The sequence below is a fragment of the Lithobates pipiens genome, unplaced genomic scaffold (genome assembly GCF_037356315.1).
Source record: "Lithobates pipiens isolate NorthernLeopardFrog02 unplaced genomic scaffold, aLitPip1_a1.2 Scaffold_25, whole genome shotgun sequence".
NCBI lineage: Eukaryota > Metazoa > Chordata > Amphibia > Anura > Ranidae > Lithobates > Lithobates pipiens.
In genome coordinates, this window is record NW_027507787.1 from 179,839,586 (window position 1) to 179,861,674 (window position 22,089).

Here is a 22,089-nt window from a genome sequence, read left to right on the forward strand (position 1 = left end):
TTAAATGTGTGCCTAAAAAATGTTAATGCATGCAATATGTGCTGCTTTTTACTAAAAATCTATTTGTTCCTTCTCCCTGCTTTGTAGGGAAAAGAAACAAAGAGAGCACTCTGTACAGTGCCCTGAACCCAGAAGAAGGCAGCGATGTACAGATACACTGCTGTGCCTGTAGGGGTTGCCCATTCACAGGACAATGTGGGTGGGAGGGCCCTAAAGTGGTTGATATAGATTACCAATGAGCCACACATAATATTCAGTGAATGTAATGCAGAAGAGAACTGAAGAAGGAGACAGCAGACATACTACAAGAGATGGTCAGAAACTGCAGACACGCTACAGGAGATGTTGGAGACTGGGGTTATGCTTCAGGAGGCAACTCAGTGTCTTGCCTGAATTTAGAGAACTCCATCAATGCAGAGGCTCTGGGCAAAGCCATGGGAGGAGGAATGGCGTGCATTACATTGATGCCTCATGCACATGGGTGCCTGGGACCATAGAATGTAAAATTAGGGTGTATTTCCCCACCCAGAAGCCACAGCTGCTGTGTACAGATGCCCATAGAAACCAACAACAGGACAGTCCGGTATGGACCTTTAACTGGATGTCTTAACACTAGAGCCACAGTTCTTGGATATGGTCAGTGATGGTTACACACAGTTTATTCTGAATTGTAGATTGGATGCAGATTGATAATGGTAGAAATGGAGTAGAGCAGTGGTCTAGAGGAGACTCATTGATCAAGGTACTGTAGGTGCAATGTTGCTGTTAACTTCAACAGAGAGTCAGATAATATACTGCTATGACCAAACAAATCCCCATGCCTTGAATTCCTCTCTCGCACTGTACGGTTGGCCACACTGATGGGGCAAACAACAGTCTGAAACTTCAAATAGATATTCCAGATGTAAAGATTGTAATCCATAAAGGTTATAATTTGAAAGAGTCAAAAGTCCCACATCCAAGAAAAAGTATTGTATTCTTATCAAATCCTGTAGGCTGAGGACCTTCAGTGATTAGTAAATGGGGCATCCCCTGGACAGTGTTTCCATCTCATAGAGTATCATTAGCAGGGGCGGACTGACCAGTCGGTCACTCGGGCGCCGCCCGAGGGCCCGCAGACGTTAGGGGCCCGGACTCGGCCATATGAGAGGCCACTTGCAGCGGCTGAATTACATGCCGCGCCCGCGATGCAGATAATAACACTGTTAACTGTGCGCTGCTCCCCGCCGGCCCCTCCTTCCCCTGTCCATCCCAGGCCAGGTGCTTGTACTGTATGCATCGTGACATCACCTGACCTGGGACAGACGAGAAGAGTGGAGGGGCCGGCGGGGAGCAGCACGCTGTTAGAAGTGTCTCAGGCTCAGCATCCAGTGACTCGGTGAGTGAAGCCGAGACACCAGGGCCGCCACACGCGATGGGGGGGGGGCGGCGTGGTACAGACAGATGCATGGGCCCCGGGTCCCTCCATCCCACAGTGTCCTCCTGTGCTGTGTGTATGTCCTGTGTGCATGTCCCCCTGTGTGCTGTGTGTATGTCCTGTGTGCATGTCCCCCTGTGTGCTGTGTGTATGTCCTGTGTGTATGTCCTGTGTGCATGTCCCTCTGTGTGCTGTGTGCATGTCCCCCTGTGTGCATGTCCCCCTGTGCTGTGTGCATGTCCCGTGTACATGTCCCCCTGTGTAAGTGTCCCCCTGTGTGCTGTGTAAGTGTCCTGTGTGCATGTCCTGTGCTGTGTAAGTATGTCCCCCTGTGTGCATGTTCTCCCGTGTGCATGTTCTCCCGTGTGCATGTCCTCGTGTGCTGTGTGAGTGTCCCCCTGTGTGCTGTGTAAGTGTCCTGTGTGCATGTCCTGTGCAAGTGTGTGTCCTATGTGCATGTCCCCCTGTGCTGTGTGCATGTCCTGCTGTGTGCATGTCCTGTGTGCATGTCCCCCTGTGCTGTGTGCATGTCCTGTGTGCATGTCCTGTGCTGTGTAAGTATTTGTCCTGTGTACATGTCCTCCCATGTGCGTGTCCTCCCGTGTGCGTGTCCTCCCGTGCTGTGTGCGTGTCCCCCTGTGTGCTGTGTAAGTGTCCTGTGTGCATGTCCTGTGCTGTGTAAGTGTGTGTCCTGTGTGCATGTCCCCCTGTGTGCATGTCCCCCTGTGTGCATGTCCTCCTGTGTGCATGTCTCCCTGTGCTGTGTGCATGTCCTGTGTGCATGTCCCCCTGTGTGCTGTGTGCATGTCCCCCTGTGTGCATGTCCCCCGGTGTGCTGTGTGCATGTCCCCCTGTGTGCATGTCCCCCGGTGTGCTGTGTAAGTGTCCTGTGTGCATGTCCTGTGCTGTGTAAGTGTGTGTCCTGTGTGCATGTCCCCCTGTGCTGTGTGCATGTCCCCCTGTGTGCATGTCCTCCTGTGTGCATGTCTCCCTGTGCTGTGTGCATGTCCTGTGTGCATGTCCCGTGTGCATGTCCCCCTGTGTGCATGTCCCCCGGTGTGCTGTGTAAGTGTCCTGTGTGCATGTCCTGTGCTGTGTAAGTGTGTGTCCTGTGTGCATGTCCCCCTGTGCTGTGTGCATGTCCCCCTGTGTGCATGTCCTCCTGTGTGCATGTCTCCCTGTGCTGTGTGCATGTCCTGTGTGCATGTCCCGTGTGCATGTCCCCCTGTGTGCATGTCCCCCGGTGTGCTGTGTAAGTGTCCTGTGTGCATGTCCTGTGCTGTGTAAGTATGTGTCCTGTGTGCATGCCCCCCGTGTGCATGTCCCCCCGTGTGCATGTCCTCCCGTGTGCATGTCCCCCTGTGTGCTGTGTAAGTGTCCTGTGTGCATGTCCTGTGCTGTGTAAGTGTGTGTCCTGTGTGCATGTCCCCCTGTGTGCGTGTCCTCCTGTGTGCGCATTCTCCCTCCAGTGTCCCCCTGTGTGTGTGCCTTCTCCCTCCAGTGTCCCCCTGTGTGTGTGCCTTCTCCCTCCAGTGTCCCCCTGTGTGTGTGCCTTCTCCCTCCAGTGTCCCCGTGTGTGTGTGCCTTCTCCCTCCAGTGTCCGTGTGTGTGTGTGTGTGTGTGTGTGTGTGTGTGTGTGTGTGTGTGTGTGTTCTCCCTCCAGTGTCCCCCCCCTGTGTGTGTGCTTTCTCCCTCCAGTGTCCCCCCCCCGTGGGTGTGCGCATTCACCCTCCAGTGTCCGTCCCCCCCCTGTGTGTGTGCGCGCATTCTCCCTCCAGTGTCCCCCCTGTGTGTGTGTGTTCTCCCTCCAGTGTCCCCCCCCCCCCGTGTGTGTGTGTGTGCGTTCTCCCTCCAGTGTCCCCCCGTGTGTGCGTTCTCCCTCTGGTGTCCCCCTGTGTGTATGTTCTCTCTCTCCAGTGTCTCCCTGTGCAGGTTTGGCTTGAGTGTGGAGACCAAGGGGGCCCCATGATCTTCTATTGCCCGGGGGCCCCATGAGTTGTCAGTCCGCCCCTGATCATTAGGGTCATGCTGAAGAGGTGGACACTGGCATATTCCTGACCAGTTTCACCGGTCTCAGACGGCTGCTTCAGAGGCTGAATGCCATTGCTCACTTTTTTGAAGTGCAGGCTCCAGGTCCTGCACATCCAAAAAATTGCAATCACTGGCCAGTCACTGACTTGAATATTGCTAATAGAACAGGAGTCAGGACGTTTCAGACTTTATTGGCTGCATTTTTGTAACTGGTCATAGATTTACTTGATTAGCTAGGGCTCAGTATAATCTCCCATAGCTTGTACCCTTGTAAATCAAGCGTGCATACCATTCAACAGCCAGTTGTTTGCTGTGGCAATCCCCATAGACATCTATAGGGCTAGCAACTAATTCAATGAGTAGCAGAGCATTGCGCAGATGGAGTATAGAGTATAGAGTATGTGGCACCACCCAGCAGAAGAAAATTCACATTTCACTCATCCTGGCTTTTTACATTTCTTGAGGTCTTTGTTACCAAGCCACAGGATAATTTATGAGGCGTATCTACAAAAAAAGTTTTACAGAGCTATTCATCCTGTAAATCTGTATGTACAGTGCCTTGAAAAAGTATTCATACCCCTTAAAAAAGTTGTCATGTTACATTAAAAACTTAAATGTATTTTATTGGGATTTTATTTGATAGACCAACACAAAGTGGCACATAATTCTGAAGTGGAACGCAAAATGATACATTTTTTTCAAATTTCTTTACAAATAAATATGTGAAAAGTTTGGCGTGCATTTGTATTCAGCCCCGCTGAGCCAATACTTTGTAGAACCACCTTTTGCTGCAATTACAGCTGCAAGTCTTATTGGGTATGTCTCTACCAGCTTTGCACATCTAGAGAGTGACATTGTTGCCCATTCTTCTTTGCAAAATAGCTCAATCTCTGTCAAATTGGATGGAGAGTGTCTGTGAACAGCAATTTTCAAGTCTTGCCACAGATTCTCAATTGGATTTAGGTCTGGACTTTGACTAGGCCAAGTTAACACATGAATACTGTATGCTTTGATCTAAACCATTCCATTGTAGCTCTGGTGTATGTTTGGGGTTGTTGTCCTGCTGGATGGTGAACCTCCGCCCCACTCTCAAGTCTTTTGCAGACTCTAATGCCGTGTACACACGATCGTAATTTCGGCCCGCAAAAGACCGATGAGAGTTTTTCGTTGGAAAATGCGACCATGTGCATGCTCCATCAGTCTTTTTACTGGCCGAAATCCAACCAGCAAAAGATTGAGAGAATGCTCTCAATTTTTCGGTTGAGAAAATTTCCTATCCGAAAATGCAATCATCTGTGGCAATTCCGACGTGCAAAATTCCTACGCATTCTCGGAAACAATTTGACGCACGCTCGAAAGCACTGAACTTAATTTTCTTGGCTCGTCGTAGTGTTGTACGTCACCGCATTCAGTCGTAATTTCAGTGAACTTTTGCGTGACCGTGTGTATGCAAGGCAAACTTGAGCGGAATCCCATCGGAAAAGCCATCATATATTTTTCCGTCAAGAAATCCGATCGCGTGTACGTGACATTACAGGTTTTCTTCCAAGATTGCCCTCTATTTGGCTCCATCCATCTTCCCATCAACTCTGACCAGCTTCCCTGTCTTTGCTGAAAAAAAGCATCCCCACAACATGATGCTGCCACCATAATGTTTCACAGTGGTGTGTTCAGGTTGACATTTAGTGTTAGTTTTCTGCCACACATAGCATTTTGCTTTTAGGCCAAAAAGTTAAATGTTTGTTTTATCTGACCAGAGCACCTTCTTCCATATCTTTGTTGTGTTCCCCACATAGCTTCTCGTAAACTGCAAATGGGACTTCTTATGGCTTTCTTTCAACAATGACGTTCTTCTTGCCACTCTTCCATAAAGGCCAGATTTGTGGAGGGCACGACTTATGCTGTGTACACATGATCCGATTTTCCGCCAAAAAAAAATCAGATTTTTCTCCCGAAGGATGTTGACTCAAACTTGTCTTGCATACACACGGTCAACACAAATGTTGGACAGAAATTTCGAACGTGAGAATGCGGAGACGTACAAGACGTGCTACGAGCCGAGAAAAAGGAAGTTCAATAGCCAGTGTGGCTCCTTCTGCTTGATTCAGAGCATGTGTGAACTTTTGTGCGACAGACTTGTGCACACATGATCGGACTTTCCGACAACAAGTTTTGTTGGTGGAAAATTTGAGAAAATTTGTGTACGGAAATTCCGACAGCAAATGTTTGATGGTGCATTCACACGGTCGGACTTTCCGACAACAAGCTCACATCGAACATTTCCTGTCGGAAAGTCTGACTGCGTGTATGCGGCATAACAGCTGTCCTGTGGATAGATTCTCCCACCTGAGCTGTGGATCTCTGCAACTCCTCTAGAGTTACCATGGGCCTCTTGGCTGCTTCTCTGGCTAATGATCTCCTTGCCCAGCCTGTCAGTTTAGGTGGATGGCCATGTCTTGGCAGGTTTTCAGTTGTGCCATACGCTTTAATTTTTTGGGTGATGGATTGAACAGTGCTCCGTGAGATGTTCAAACATTGGGAATTTTTTTATAACCTAAACGGCTTTAAATGTATCCACAACTTTATCCCTGACCTGTCTGGTGTGTTCCTTGGCCATCATGATGCTGTCTGTTCCCTAAGGTTCTCTAACAAACCTCTGAGGGCTTCACAGAACAGCTGTATTTATACTGAGAATAAATTACACACAGGTGGACTCTATTTACTAATTAGGTGACTTCTGAAGGCAATTAGTTCCACTAGATTTCAGTTAGGGGTATCAGTGTAAAGGGGGCTAAATACTAATGCACACCACACTTTTCAGATATTTATTTGTAAAAAATGTTGAAAACCATCTATCATTTTCCTTCCACTTCACTATTATGTGCCACTATTTGTTGGTCTATCACATAAAATCCCAATAAAACCCATTTACGTTTTTGGTTGTAACATGACAAAATGGGTAAGAATACTTTTTCAAGCCACTGTACATTTGTTCTGTGTGAATGCTGGCAAAATTGATGTTACTAGGCTAGTTTATCTCCAGGTCGGATGTTCTTCATTTGCAAGAAAAGAGTGAATTTAGAAAATACTGCATTATGGCCACTAGATGGAGATGATGATCATAGAAAATAAACATTTATGTAGTACCGGTATGCTACTATGATCGTCAGCTTCATCTAGTGGCAATAATGTGGTATTTTCCAGATTCCCTTTATTCTTATTAGTTAACAACATCTGACCAGAAAGGGAAAAAGCCTAATAACATTTGATTTTGCTGGCATTTGCAGGGAACAAATGTACACGCACTTTCGCAGGACAAATAGCTCTATAATTTTTCTATAAATATATTCCTATGTGTCGGTAGTTAAAGTGTTACTAAACCGACAACAGTAAAATCAGTGTGTATATGCAGTAAAGCATGCTTATTATACTCACTGTGGAACCTAAGGGGTAAATCCTGCACATTGTGTAAAAAAGGCAGTTTGATCCTGTCTTCTCTGATCCATCTGCTGATAAGACAGACCCTTTGGAGTCACTCTGCACATGCTCATTTTGGTCTGTATTCCTTTTTCTTGGGAGGGTGCATGTGATCAGCACAGGGCCAATCAGCATTGTCCAGACAGAGGGTCAGGGGTCCTGCAGGCTCACAGGACAGTCAGAGTAGAATGAAAACTCCTCCTACAAGCTTTAGCCAGACATTGATAGAAGTCACAAGACTGCTATATACTGCTAACGAGAAAAGGTATTTAGCAGTTTATATTTACTAAAATAATTGCATTTCCATGTTCTATGTACTGTGGGAGACCAGATATAGTGAATGCAGGGTCCTGGGTTTAGTAACACTTTAATGGGAACTTTTAGTTTTGTTAAAAAAATAATCCTCCAGGTAAAACATATAAACAAGGTGTTTAGGAAACGGAATTTTAGAATTGAACCTCCTTTTTTTCTGAAGGTAATGATATATCCATCCATCAGCACATTTATCAAGATGACTTCTAAGATGAGAGGATCTGCTTAACTTCACTACCCGATCAGCTTTGGAAAACTTGAAGCCCGGGTCCTAGACAGTATCTTACCAAAAAATGGAACTCATTGCAGGGAAAACCTGTCATTTGACTTCTAGCTCTGTGCAAACTTCTGGGATGAAAATCACACATGCAGAGCATCCTATTTCTGAGGATGTTCTGTCCATAAATGTTTCAAATTTGAATTTCATCTAAATTTGTTTTTCGTTATTCGGATTTGTTTAAAGTTGATACTATTATAATTCGGAAATTTCCAAAAAACAAAAATTCGTAACAAATTGAACCGCACATGTCTACTTTTTGGTTTTCTTTCTTATGCAAGGTTCTGTGAAAACCCGGGGTTCCTCCAGAGGTTACTAGAGATTCCTTGAGCACCCAGCAATTTTTGCCTCTCAGATAATAGAGAAATGGGTGGCCTCACAAAATGGTGTAAATGAAATAATAACAAATGCAAAGTGTACAACCACCCAGAGTTAAATAGAATGGAGAATTGGGAGTCTGGTCCCCAACCAAGACCCACCAGAGGGAAAGAGCACTTGGACTATCTCGGTACAAATAGAAATTCTTTTGTATGTGAACGAATATATAGACAAGCATAACATTTAAATAATTTAAGGATACAATATTGGTGGTATCAATAAATTATTTAAATGTTATGCTTGTCTATATATTCGTTCACATACAAAAGAATTTCTATTGGTACCGAGATAGTCCAAGTGCTCTTTCCCTCTGTTGGGTCTTGGTTGGGGACCAGACTCCCAAATCTCTATGCCTCTCAGGTAAGTCACCACTGACACCAATGACATTTTCAACTATCTTGAAGGGGAGGATTCTTCCCACTGGCCACCATACTAGTGTGCCCTAAGTTAGGGATATAGTAATTATTGCCAGCAGGGCCGTCTTTAATTTTGATTGGGCCCTGGGCCCCCCCTCCATTCTGAGACATACAAAAAATAGCAGGTAGACTCAAAATCAGTTTACTGCAGCAGATCACGCAGTGATTGCAATTGTTTGCCAGAGGTTACAGCCTATCCTTACTGCTCGCTGGGTGGTTGCTAGAGGTTACAACACATAATTTCTGCTTCCCGATTGGTTGCTAAAGGTTAATGCACATCATTACCACTTACTGATTGGCTGCTAGAGATTAAAGCAGATCACTACTGTTCGCTGATTGGTTGCTACAGGCTAATACACATCATTACCTCTCACTGAGCAGTGGAGCAATCCTAAATAATTGAGCAAGTAAAGGGGCACATTAATACACATACTACAGGAGAGTGTCAGAGAGTGCAGACATACTGCAGGAGACAATCAGAGACTGCGGACATACTGCAGGAGACAATCAGAGACTGTGTACATGCTACAGGTGATGGTCAGGGAACTTTTAGCAATGCACAGCTTGACAGTTGAATAACACAGCTCAGGGTTTAAGCAGTCAGGCATTTTATGGGTGCAAGGACATACCTGGGCAGCCAAACACACTACATACATTTAGAGGTAAGTGGGCGGGCTTCCATTCTCTGATCTCACTACAACAGCCGGGAGCTCCACTGATGCTTTGTAGGGGGCCCCGTTACCCATGAATTGGGGCCCCAAATGAAGGTTTTTCAGAGTGCACAGATGACACGGGAGGCTTTATTCCCACGCTAGCCAGCTGAGAGGGGGCGGGGCCGGGAGCTCCACTGACGCTCTGACCCCGCCCCCGTGCAGCCTGTATGCTCGGAACAGAGCGGCTGTAGTGAGAGCCAGTGATCGGAGTGGGAGCGTCAGTGGAGCTTCCGGCCCCGCCCCCTCTATACTGGCTGGGGAATACAGAGGTCCGGGGGCAGGGCCGGGAGCTCCACTGACACTCCCACTCCGATCAGTGGCTCTCACTACAGCTGCTCTGTTCCCGGCATACAGGCTGTACGGGGGCGGGTCAGAGCCTCAGTGGAGCTCCCGGCCCCGCCCCCTCTCAGCTGGCTAGCACGGGAATACAGCCTCCCATCCCGTGTCCTCTGCGCACTCTGCAAAACCTTCATTGGGGCCCCAATTCACGGGTAGCAGCACGGGCCCCCCTACAAACATTGGGCCCAGGGCAGGTGCCCTGTTTGCCCTGCGCTAAAGACGGCCCTGATTGCCAGGGGTTTCCGGAGCCTTGAAATTTATATCAAGGGTTCCAACTTTGTTAAAGCGCGGTTCCAGCTGGAACTCTGCTTTAACCACTTGCTTACTTAGCACTTATACCCCCTTCCTGCCCAGGACAATTTTCAACTTTCAGCGTTGTCACACTTTGAATGACAATTGTGCGATCATGCAACACTGTACCCATATGAAATTTTAAAAATAAATTTCACACAAATAGAGCATTTTTTTAGTAGTATTTAATCACCACTGGGTTATTTTTTTTTTTTGCTAAACAGTGGTGGGCACTGATCAGGAGGCACTGATTGGCAGCACTGATAGGTGGCACTGATTAGCAGCACATGCAGGTGCTAAGAGGACTGGTGTACCTCTAATCCCTCTAACAGAAGCCGCAGCTTTTTTTTTCCTTCACGCTGACAGTGTGAAGAAAGTAAAAAACGATAACCGACATCTGTTTATTTCCATAATCAACTGTCATTGGCTGACAGCTGATCACGCGGTAAAGCACAGCCCGTAGAAGAGAACGCAGTGTAGGAGGAGGGCTAGCATGATAATAGTGGACTGTGCTATTGGCTGGCGCAGCTGGGGGGCGGAGTCAGCGCGAAGACGCGTGCGCGCTCTACGCCCCAGCGTCAGTTGGAGAAGGGAAGTTCACCAGCAAGGATGGCATCGTCACTGGGGGAACTTGTCCACCAGCTACGGGCCGCGGCTCCACGAACAGGTGGCGGCGGCTCTCGGGGAAGACCGTGACAACGCGAGGACGGAGGGGGAAGGATCAGCCCTGATTCCCTCAGGGCTCCACCCATTCGCCATGCGGGGAACGCTGGCCCGCCCCCCACGAGCCGCCCGCGAAACGGCCAGCCCGGAGGGCAGAGGAGGCCTCTGGGCGCGGATGAGAGGGTGGGCGCAGCTCCTTGAGGCCGGTGGCCAGTCCAGCGACGGCCTCCACCAGCGCGGAGGTCCGCCGCGAAGATGATCCTGGCCCTGCTCGTAGCGCAGCCGCTGCGGTGGCGGGGCCACTCCGTCGGAGGCAGTACGCAGAGGCTACAAGAGATGCGCACGTGGTGGAGGACAGGACTCCTGTGGGGAGGCGGCCGCCACACCACAGGCTGCCAGCTACTGCAGAGGCAGGAGCGAAAGGTCGGGGGAAGGCGGTACAGAAGTCGGCGGCGGGACGGAGAAGAGGACGGCCCAAGAGCACCTCGTCAGCAGCCCAGGCGGGGCCCTGTGGACGGATGTCGCCAGGGGATGGAGCAGCTACCCCGGACCGGTCGGAAGGCGAACTGTCGTCGTCAGAGGAGGAGGGACCGAGTGGCGTCCCCTCAGCGGTCAGTGAAGGTTCGGCGGCTGGAGGCGATTCTTCCAGGCGGCCCGGTAAGTCAGATTTTATTCAGGGGTCCTTGGGGCGGGTTGTTTGGGGGGGGTCGGGTAGTGAGGGGGAGGAGGGTGCACTGGGGATTGCCCGCGGCGGGGGGGATGCTGCCCCGTTTGCCCCGAATCTGGCACAGCGGGGGAGAGACCGCATTACGGCGGATGGGGGGCTAGCGGGCCTCCTGGCGGGACTCAAGGAACTAGTCGGCAGACTGGAGGCTGGGGGGGCTGGTCCGGGGGACCGTGCCTGGGGTCCGGCGGGGCCTGCGGGCGGGTCAGGGGCTGCGGGCGCGACACCGCCAGTGGATGGGGGGGCAGCTGGGGCGACCCCGCCGGCTGCGGCCGGGGCGGTCGCGGCTCCAGGCGCGGGGGAACAGGTGGTGGTGGCCGCGCCGGCAGCAACAGCTGGCGCCACGGGGGCAAATGCAGGGGACGCGGTCAAAAAACAGGACCTGGTTAGGTTAGCGGACGTGGCGCGATGTGAGGTGTATGTGTGTTTTGAGGGGCCGCTGGGTGCGCATTTGAAACAGGAGGTCAGGGAAAAAATATGGAAAGGGGAATACGTGGAGATATTTTCTCTACTGCCCCTGGAAAAGTTCAACCTCGATAGGGTCAAGCTGGAGGACAACAAGAAGGAAGACGAGGAGAAGAGACGGTACCGGTTGATCCCTCGGACCTTCACGAATTGGCTGCAGGCGTTTGCGATTCTCACCAGCGTGATAGGAGAGAAGAATCCGGAGCATTGTTCAGCTCTATTTTGCTACTTGGACGCGATAGGGGAAGCACACAGAGTCTACGGGGGATTGGCTTGGCTGCGGTATGATGAGCAGTTTCGGCAAAGGAGGGCGATTCGACCTGCTCTTCGCTGGGATCACAAGGATATCAGTTTGTGGATGCGCCTTATGTCGTCGGCGAGCACTACGAGTCAGTTTTTTCAGGGGGGGGCCGGTGGATCAGGGGCTTCCAGTCAATCGGCCGCTAGAAAGAAGGGAGTCTGCTGGCAGTATAATGAAGGTAGTTGTAGGTTCGCAGGAAATTGCAAATACAAGCACGAGTGCTCGGGTTGTGGGGGCTCCCACCCGGTGTTTCGCTGCTTCAAACAAGGAAAAGGCAGGGCCGGGGAGCCTTCAAACAAAAGGGACGACGCCGGTGAGGCTGGAAAGGATGCAGCCTTTTCTAGATTGATATCCGGATAGGGAGGCAGCAGCGATTCTGGGTTTGGGGTTTGCGGAGGGTTTTCGTATTCCGGTAGTCCTCGGGACTATCCCCCAGGTGTCCAAGAATTTGAGGTCCGCCATGCTACATCCTGAAGTGGTTTCGGAGAAGCTGCGGAAGGAGGTGTCATTGGGGAGGATCGCAGGCCCTTTCTCGGATATACCCATGCCGGACCTTGTGGTATCGCCCTTGGGGGTGGTTCCTAAGAAGGAACCGGGTAAGTATCGTTTAATTCACCATCTGTCCTACCCGAAAGGGGGTTCGGTGAATGATGCCATCGACCCCCGGCTGAGCGCGGTTTCCTACACGTCCTTTGATGCGGCGGTGTTTTGGGTGAGGCGTTATGGCCGGGGGCGCTGATGGCTAAAACGGATATTGAGGCTGCCTTTCGATTGCTTCCGGTGCACCCCAAGAGTTTTAGACTTTTGGGCTGCCGGTGGCGGGAGGAATACTATGTGGACCGGTGCCTGCCCATGGGATGCTCCATCTCGTGTGCGCTGTTCGAAACATTTAGTTCCTTCGTGGAATGGGTGGTCAGAGACGTCGTGGGAGTGAATTCGGTCATCCACTATCTGGATGATTTTCTGTGCGTGGGTCCGGCCTCGTCGGCACTTTGCGCAGTACTTTTGACAACGCTGGAGTAGGTGGCACGGAGTTTCGGTATCCCTCTGGCCCCGGAGAAGACCGAACGGCCGACGACGGTGATCAGCTTTTTGGGCATTGTATTGGACTCGGAGGCGATGGAGTGTCGATTGCCGGCAGACAAGTTGGAAGCGCTGAAGGCGGAGATACGGGGGTTGGTGGGCTTGCGGAAGGTGCAGCTCAGGACTCTTCAGTCTGTGCTGGGAAAATTGAATTTCGCATGCAGGATAATACCCATGGGTAGGGTCTTCAGTAGGAGGCTAGCGGCCAGTACGGGGGAGGTGGATTCCCCGAGACACTTCGTGAGTCTGTCAAAGGATCATCGAGAGGATCTACGGATTTGGCATGTGTTCCTGGAATGTTTCAACGGTCGGTCGCTATGGATGGCCGGGCCGGTGAGCAACTTTGATTTGGAGCTTTACACGGATGCGGCGGGGTCCACGGGTTTCGGGGCCTATTTCCAAGGAAAAGGGAGTGCGGGCCCATGGCCCACTGCATGGACAAGTGGGGGGTTGCTGCGGAACATGGTGCTGTTGGAGCTCTTTCCAGTGGTACTGGCAGTGGAACTTTGGGGGGAATCCTTCCGGGATCGGAAGGTTCGCTTCCATGTGGACAATTTGGGTGTGGTGCAGGTCCTCATCCGGGTGTCGGCGGCGTCTCCGCCGGTGGTTAGACTGCTGAGACATTTGGTGCTGCGATGCGTGCAATTGAACATCTTTATATTTGCGGTGCACTTACCTGGGGTGGAGAATGTTGTGGCTGACGCACTGTCTCGCTTTCAGTGGGACAGATTCCGGGAGCTGGCGCCGTCGGCGGACGTTCATGGGGCACCCTGCCCAGAGGAGTTGTGGAAGATTGCGTTGGACGAACCTCCGACTGGATCAGACGGTCGGTGAGTGGGGGCACTTGGTCGGCGTACGAGAAAACATGGGCGGAATGGGAGGCTTTGGGGTTACAAGTGGGGGCGGACGTGCGAGACAGGCGGCTGATGGTGATTTATTTTGTATCCCGAAACATGGAGCAGGGGGTTTCAGTTTCCCGAATGGGGCAGAAATTGGCCGGTTTGGCCTTTTGGTTTAAGCTGAGAGGGGAGCAAGACTTCACCAAAGACTTTTGGGTAAGGCAGGCTATGAAGGGCTATCGAAAGGGGAGACAGATGAAGGATGACAGGAGACCTGTGTCCTTCAATTTGTTGGGTAGACTTTGTAGTCGGTTGGGGGTGGTCTGTTTTTCGGATTACGAGAGAGTGTTATTCAGGGCCGCGTTTGTGTTGCCGTTTTTTGGTGCTTTTCGTATAGGGGAATTGGTCAGCCCTTCTAAGAAGGGGCCGGGGGGTTTGTTTTTTGATGAGGTGTACTGCCGGGATGACCGAGGGCGCATGCGAATACGGAGATCAAAGACGGATCAGGAGGGCAAAGGGAAGGAAGTCGTGGTGTTCGCGATTCCTGAGTGCAAGCTTTGCCCGGTCATGGTTTTGAGGGAATTTTTGAATGCTCGGCCGGATTGTCCGGGCCCGTTGTTGATACATGGGAATGGGGAGTTTGTATCGAGATACCAGTTCATAGGGGTCTTTCGGAAATGCCTGAAGGCATTGGGTTTGGAAGGGGAAAAGTTTTCCTCACACTCTTTCCGGATTGGGGCTGCGACGGAGGCTGTAAGGTGAGGTTTGGACGAGGAGGCGGTTAAGAGGATTGGCCGCTGGGAGTCTCGGAGGTTTAAATCTTATGTGCGGCCTGAGTTGGTGGATGTTTAGCCGGGGGAGCTAGGGGACGTGTTGGCATGGGTCTGTGTTACACATGTGCAGTTACTGTGATTTGGGTATGTGTTTTTACTTTCTTTCAGATGCAGCGCCAGGATTGGTCTGGATTTTGGGCCATTCATACGTCTGCTGGGGAGCCAGGAGGGGTGATGTTAGGCCAGAGTGCAGACAGTTGGGGATATCCAGACTTGAGACGTGTGTAAAATGGTTTGGGTTTCCAGGCATGCTATGGAGCAGAATGGTGCACAAAGTGTGCCGTTTTGCGGGGTTTGACAGGGCCCCGAATGTTTTAGCATTACATGCAGGGGGCAATGATTTGGGCCTCCGCACCAAGTTGGATGTTACGCGGGACATCAAATATGATTTCTTGCGACTTAGGGTGGCCTTCCCCAACATGATTATAGTGTGGTCTGACATTATAGCCAGAACCAAGTGGCGGTTTGCCCGGTCTGTGGACAAAATTAACAAGGCCCGCAGAAAGATTAATCAGGAGGTCAGTCGTTTTGTGGTACGCAATGGGGGGTTGGCGGTCCAGCATTTGGAGTTGGAGGTGGAGACATGGCGGTACCTAAAAGAGGATGGTGTGCGCCTCAATGATGTGGGCACTGATTTGTGGGCTTTAGGCATACAGGATGGGGTGGAGCGTGCCTTGAAGGTGTGGCGGTGCACACAAGGATAAGGTGTTATCCTTGCTTGCGGTGGCGGGTGTTGGTCGATGCAGGTACAGGAAGATAACCCCTCCCCACAAAGAAGTTGATGCGGGACCCATTGGAGATATGGGCTCGTTGATGATATGCCATATAGTGAGGGTTGATATGGCAGATGGTGAATGGGTGCACTGCGGTAAAAGAGTTGGGTGTCTTTGAGCTAGCATGCCAGCTTGAGGCCTAGTTAAAGGAATATTACCGCAGTGCTTGTTTTTGGATCGATATGCTAATGAGGTGGGGAGGGGGAATTTCCTGCAGATGACCAACGCGCTCAGGGTTTTGAAGTTAAATTATGTTTTGTTGATATTTTTGTTACATGTTAAATTATTATTTTGATTAATAAAGAGGCTGCTATGGCCACTAAATACTCCAAAAGGAAGGTGTGGTCTCAATTAATGGGAAGGGGCAAGGTATGGAGTTGGGTGGTTGGTACAGCAGCTGAGGTACATCAGTCATACTATAATCAAGGGCCTGCTGTGATCGGCCCTTTACCCCATCTATGATCAACCGAGTCTCACGGACTTGCCAATCACAGATGAGCTGCAGGGGGCGTGGGAAGCGCAAGGACGTCTATGTACGCCCTCCCAGCAATTTAAGCCCATGCTGTAGATGTCAGCTATAGCACAGGCGGCAAGTAGGTTAAAAAATATTGAAAAAGGCTGTTCTTAAGCCTGGCACACATGGGCCAAATATAGGCTGGTGTTGGGCGGTTTAACAGAAACTGGCTGACATTCAGCCAGTGTGTACACCAGCCTGTCTGACAGAAGCCCGTGAAATGGGCATGCTATCGGCATCCAATCAGCACTTACAGCCAAGGGCTGCGAGAGCTGACCGGTGTGTTCTGGTGGGAGGGCAGTTCCCCTATCAGAACACAAGAACTCAGTGGGGAGATTGCTGTACTAACATTGCATAGTTAGTACAGATAGTTCCTCTCGAACTTTTCAGTTTTTTTTTTTATGGTTCAGCTCACTGATAGTGTGTACCTAGCATAACATATATAGTCAGCCTTACAACCTCCTTTACCCCTCCTTGTTATGGAGCCTTATATTAGCACAATGTTTGTCCCCTGGGCTGTAAACTGTCAATTAAACTTCTTGTAACAAGAAGGATCGCAATGCGTTAATACCAATTGCACGTGAATACTTAACCACAAACATTGCCTAGAGGAAAACAGAGTTGTTGAAATAGGAAACCTTCTCATTACTTTCTCTGTCCTCAAGGTTTAACAGGTCAAGATTTTTGTCACTTCTAAATTAGCTCAATGATTACCATCTCAAATATGGCCAATACTGAACCCAGCTATGCCTGGATTATATTAGTGTGATCCTTTGCACCAAGCTTGGCAAAGCAAGCTAGCACCCTGGCATTTAATAGCACAGTGGGTCCTAGAAGCAGCTGATTGGTGGTATGGTATCCAGGGGTGGACTGACCATTCGGGCACTTGGGCACTGCCCAAGGGCCCCATGCCACTAAGGGGCCCCATCAGGGTTGCCAGCCTCAATAAAACCAGGGACAGTATGTAAAAATCTGTGTTTTTAGAAATCCCAAGATTATAGCTGCCCCGCCTCTCCAGTACCTTTTCAGTGTGTGTATGTGTATTCTGTGTGTGTATACTGTGTGTGTATATTGTGTGTCTGTGTGTGTATACTGTATTTGTGTGTGTGTGTATATACTGTGTGGATCCATAATCTATTGCCTGGGGGCCCCATAATCTCCTATTGCCTGAGAGCCCCATTATCTCCTATTGCCCGGGGGCCCCATGAGTTGTCAGTCCGCCCCTGGTGGTATCCTTCAGCTCCCATATACTGTAGATTATACCAAATGAAGCCAAATGCTTTCAGGAGGTCTAAGAACACTGACCCTAAAATTCCGGGACCAGCAGCAAAGTATTAACCCATATGCAGATTTTTCTACAACTTTTGTCCACGTTCTGTAGACACTCCATTTAACAATAATTCTAACACTTCCCATCAGAATTCAGCAAAGAGACTTTCTGACAGCAAGCACTCCTTCAGAATGGTGCGTGACACCAGCTATATACTGCATTAAAATGTCTTTTTCGGTGGATTAAAAAAAAAAAGAAGGACATGGTGATGCTGATTACATACACAGTATATGCTGTGTTTGCATAGTTGCCAACATTCTCAACAAATGTATAGGGACACTTTTTTGTTTGTAGAGAGAGTCTTATTATAAGTAGGGGGCAGAACATTAATTTGTAGGCGTGTTGTAGCGGGGAGATGAAAAATACTGCAAAAAAAGGGGCGCGGTCTGAACTAAATATTGGGTGCGGCTTATTGTGTGTGGTCAGAGTCTGAGATGAAAGAGGAATGGGGAGAAGGAAGAGGGGGATGGAGGGAGAAAGAAGGAAGGAAAGAAAGAAGGAAAGAAAGAAGGAAGGAAAGAAAGAAGGAAAGAAAGAAGAAAGGGAAGAAGGAAGGGAAGAAGGAAGGAAGGAAGGAAATAAAGAAGTGTAGCGGGGATATAATTGTGTATTAATGCAATTAATGTGAAGTACAATGTAAATTTATGGACAATGTTATTCACTAGTATTGGATGCCATCTAGTGACCAAAACTGGAAATGGACTTTAGCTATTTTCCTTTTCTATGGTGTTGGAAAGATAACAGGAAGTGACTGTGTTTACTTTGGTAATTTGACCTCATCTACCCAGGAGTCTGTGTGACCTACCCATGAACACTTTGATATGCAGTGGATGCTGGGTAGGGTATAAAAGAGACTGCAGGGCCATATTGGTCTCTTGGAATCACGTTGCCTGCCTGTGTGGAACTGTGTGTGAGGTTCTTGGATGCATCGGTAGATAGTCACCGCAGAGTGCAAACCGGACTGTTTGCTGGATGACTTGACGGAGCTAAGAGCTGGTGATCAGACCGACGGGGATCAGAGACGCTTGTTGGAGCAGCAGAGAGCCGGATCCAGTCAGTGGAGTGACACGGAGCATCTGGCCTAGTCAGCAGAAGCAAGCTACAGTTGTAGGACTTAAGCCATCACTCAGAACTCTGATCCAATTGGTGAGCAGGCTACGGCCCACTGTTTAATCTATTACACGTACTTAGACTTACTAATAGGTCTTGTTGGAACCTGTTGTTCCACAGAAGCGCAATTGAGCAACTGATAATTAATAGGCTCAAGGCCCGTTTCACTTTAGTACCTAAGTGTGATTACAAGTTTCTGGAGTTATACCTGGAGTGTTCTAAGTTAACTTTCTCTATTTACCCCTTTGGATTACAATTATTTGAGGAACTATTTAACCTAGCGAAGAAAGAAGATAAAGGAGTAACTACATTAAGTGAAGCCTCACGTAGACTTTAAATAAGGGGTACTCCCAGGTCTAGATAGTAACATACCTGCATGTTGTTTATTGTATTTGCCTGTTGACTTATGTTGTGCTGGCGTTCTACTTTGGGACGACAGTGCAAACTCTGTAACCACCTATTTGCTATATTTTCAGTAAAAGTATTCCTGTTTAAGAGTACAAGTGTGTGGTGTACTGTTTTTCCCCACCAGGTGGAGCCAGAGGATCCTGAGGGATAGACACAGGTACATTATATTGTTTACACTGTATTGTATTATTATTGCACCACAGCTGTGCCAAGTGGACAGAGTCATTCAGAAGGGGGGTTTCTCAGTAGAGTGCAGGCCCTATTAAAATCAGCAGCTCCTTCGGGGGTCAGTGCTACAGAAGGGAAGAAAGAAGGAAGGAAAAAAGGAAGGGAAAGAAAGAAGGAAAGAAGAAAGAAGGAAAGAAGGAAGGAAAGAAGGAAGGAAAGAAGAAAGAAGGAAAGAAAGAAGGAAAGAAAGAGAAAGAAAGAAAGAGAAAGAAAGAAAGAAGGTAGATACAGTAAAGCAGATAGAGATACTCCAAACACCCAGTTTTAGGGCTTCAATCATCATGCCACCATGGTTATGGTGTCAGGATGATTGAAGAGCATTATTTCTTATATTACATTGTAATATAAAATGAAATGGTTCAACTCACCATAATGCAGAATCAGTGGGACCCCCGAGTGTGTCACTTGCCACGTCGCCTGCCACCAGATGCAGTTTGGCTCATTTGTCACCACAGATGCAGCTTGTCACTACAGGTATAGCGTGTCACTTATCACCACAGATACAGCGTGTTGCTTGTCACTACAGATGCAGTGCATTTGTCACCACAGATAGAGCTTGTCACCGCAGATACAGCACATCGCTTGTCACCACAATTGCTGCTTGTCACCACAGATAAGCTGCACTTGTCACAACAGATACAGCTTGTCACCACAGATGCAGCTTGTCACCATGGATACGCTGCACTTGTCACCACAGATACAGCTTTTCACCACAGATACAGCTCGTCACTTGTCACCACAGATAGAGCGCGCCACTTGTCACCACAGATGTAGCTTGTCACCACAGATGTAGCTTGTCACCACAGATACAGCGCCTCACCACAGATACAGCACACTTTTCACCACAGATATAGCGCACTTCTCACCACAGATACAGTGCACTTTGTCACCACAGATGAAGCTGGTCCATGCTGCTCTGTATCAGGGATTTGGTCTCCTCACCATTTACAGAAGACCAGCTCTCGTGGAGACCAAAGGAAAGAAAGAGGCGAAGTCTGGGTGGCAATGAAAGCGCCTGTCAATAGAAATTGAGCAGCTACCCGAGCTCCGCCTCTTGTTTCTTCCTCACCAGAGCTGATCTTCTGTAAAATGGCAGCGGAAACAATTTACTAGTGCCGACCCTGGACCTCTAGCAGCGGCTCTCGCAAGATCGGGATAAGGGTCTAAATACTGGGAATGTCCTGGGAAATTCGGGACTATTGCCAACTATGTGTTTGTTGGTTAACCACTTGGTTATTGCGCGGTCATGAAACGCTGTACTGATATTAAATTAATATAATTTTTTTCCCACACAAATAGAGCTTTTTGTTTGGTGATATTTTATCACTACTGTGTTTTAAAAAAAAAAAAAAGACTGAAAATTTTGCAAAAAAAAAACAATATTTTCTACTTTCTGCTAAAAAAAATGAGAGATATAGAAATCCAATTTCTTAATAGGCCAAAATGTATTCTATACACGTCTTTGTAAAAAAAAAAAATCCCAATAAGTGTATATTGATTGGTTTGTGTGAAAGTTATATCATCTAAAAACTATGGTATAGACCAGGCTTTCTCAACCTTTTAACCCTAGAGAAACCCCAAAATTATTTTGATGTCTCGGGCAACCGCATCCCGAAAGGATGCTGGGACTGTGGCATCATAAGGGGGCGGGGTCACCATATGACATCACCCGGTGACCCTGCCCCTTGCCTATATAAGTCGCCGCACAATGCATCCCCAGCATTACAGCTGGAGAGAGCATCGTCTCAACATCTGAAAAAGGAAGAAGAAGAAGAAGAAGCAGAAGAAGCAGAAGGCGGCGGCGGCAGCGACAGAAGACCGGGCCAACGCTAGTTAAAGAGTTATAAGAAAATAGCGGAGGCCCAGCAAGAAGAACCGAAGAGGGTGACAAGACCCCCGAAAAGAGGGACAAGACCCTGAAGTCAGAAGAAGACCCCCGGATGGCAGCGACAATGAAGAAGAAAGCCGGGCTCCTTCGCTAGTAAAAGAGCTAGCAGAAGATAGCGGAGGAGTCTGGCGAGAAGACCCCCAAGGCTTTCTCAACCTTTTAACCCTAGAGGAACCCCAAAAATATTTTTCATGTCTCGGGGGAACCGCATCCCGGAGGATGCTGGGACTGTGACATCATAAGGGGGTGGGGTCACCATGTGACATCACCCGGTGACCCCGCCCCTTGCCTATATAAGTCACCGCACAACGTGTGCCAAGCATTACGGCCGGAGAGAGCATTGTGTCAACATCTGAAGAAGGAAGAAGAAGCAGAAGGCGGCGGCAACGACAGAAGACTGGGCCAACGCTAGTTAAAGAGCTATAAGAAGATAGCGGAGGCCCGGCAAGAAGAACCGAAGAGGGGGACAAGACCCCCGAAGAGAGGGACAAGACCCTGAAGTCGGAAGAAGACCCCCAGACGGCAGTGACAATGAAGAAGAAAGCCGGGCTCCTCCGCTAGTAATAAGTAGTCCACTTATTAAAGGGGCTCCCAGATTCTGATAAGCCCCCCACCCGCAGACCCCGACAACCAACGGCCAGGGTTGTAGGGAAGAGGCCCTTGTCCTCATCAACATGGGGACAAGGTGCTTTGGGGTGGGGGGCCGCAGGGCTCCCCTTCCCCAAAGCACCCCCCCATTTTGAGGGCATGCGGCCTGGTATGGCTCGGGAGGGGGGCGTGCTCGCTCGTCCCCTTTCCTGACCGGCCGGGCTGCGTGCTCGAATAAGGGTCTGCTATGGACTTTGGGGGACTTTTTTCGGCGTAGGGCTTAAGTCCATACCAGGTGACGGGGCTAGCGAGGTGTCACTCTCACAGATGGAGGCGGCGACATTGACTTCCTGCGCTAGTCCCGTCTACCTTGAGCCACATTAAAAATGAACAGACTTTTCTCCGTGTGTGGGCAAGTCCGTTCATTTCAAAAGTCCAGCGGACTAGCACACAGACGGGCAGTCCGGCTGACAATTTTGAGTAAAAACTTCTTTCTATGTCCGCTGGACTTTTGGGAACAAAAAGTTCGCCGAAGCCAACATACGGGCGGATTGTCCGGTGGACTCTAGTCCGCTGGACCAAGTCCGCCCGATAGTCCGATCGTGTGTACGTGGCATAACTAAAATCAAATCATCAGGGCTCAATAGGAACAATGCTCCTTATATTGATGGTCAATAGGAAGAATGTCCCC